Genomic DNA, 943 nt, shown 5'->3' with positions numbered 1-943 from the left:
GCTGCGCTTGGTTGGGTTGGTGCCATGGTGGTTGTGGCCGTGCTGGGTGCGTCGTGGTGCTGCTGCTGCTCTCTGCTTCTCACTGCCTCTCTTCTCCTTTCTCTCCTCCTTTGCTGCCATTAGCTGGACCCCGCCGCCTCTGCCTCAGCCCCCAGCCAGGTACCATACCCCCATCCTCAGGAGCCCTCTGCCTCCACCAGCGACCCCCTGCCATCCTCTGTCAGCCGCTGGGCCAGTGTCTGCGCCCGCGCCTCCTCGCCCGCGCCTCCTGCTGGAGCGTAAGGCTTTCCCTTTCCACACTGCTCCGGGCGGCCCTGCCACCCACCGGGACAGAGGGGGTCAGGGTGGCCAGGGCTGGGTGCCTGTCCCCAGCGGGGCCATGCCAGGAAGCCAAGCATCCCAGGAGGGTGCTCTCGATGGAGGTGGCACAGTTGGGGTGGGAAGGGGTGTGGAGCAGGATGGAAAGGGACAGAGCAGGACAGATGGCTTGTGCAGGAGCAGCCGTGGCGTGTGGTGCTGGCTGAGTTTGAAGAGGGTTGGCATGGTGGTCCCCAGCCCTGAGGACTTTGGCAGCAGAGCCTCATGGCCAATGTCCTTCCCGACTCTGTGCATCCCCAATGCCGCGCTGGACCTGCCACTCTGCACCCATGGGGTTTGGCACCGCGGTGCTTTGTCTCCACTCGCTTCCCCCTGCCACTTTCTGTGCAGTCTGTGGGGCAGAGATTAACCCTTCTCGCCTTCACACCCCGTCTCTCGGCCTCGCCAGGGTCAAGTGGACGATGCCCCAGGAGCCCCCCTTGGCCCCGTCCCTGCTGCAGCTCAGGTTTGGATTTAGAGCTTGCCCTGCACCTGGGTGGCAGGGACATCCTCACTGTGCTGGCCGTGCCAGTCCAGCATTTTACATGCCATGGTACTGTGCCATGGCTGTGCCACGTGCTGTGTC

At 64.4% G+C, this 943-nt stretch overlaps 1 protein-coding gene across 1 annotated transcript in view; it reads left to right on the top strand.

The window, feature by feature from the left end:
* Positions 1–943, top strand: part of MYO18A (myosin XVIIIA) — a 50,262-nt gene that overhangs the window by 28,391 nt on the left and 20,928 nt on the right.

Source organism: Chaetura pelagica, unplaced genomic scaffold (assembly GCF_000747805.2).
Source record: "Chaetura pelagica isolate M959 unplaced genomic scaffold, ChaPel_1.0 scaffold835, whole genome shotgun sequence".
Lineage (NCBI taxonomy): Eukaryota > Metazoa > Chordata > Aves > Apodiformes > Apodidae > Chaetura > Chaetura pelagica.
Note: the sequence above shows the minus strand (reverse complement) of the source record. Positions and strands in the feature narration are given on the sequence as shown.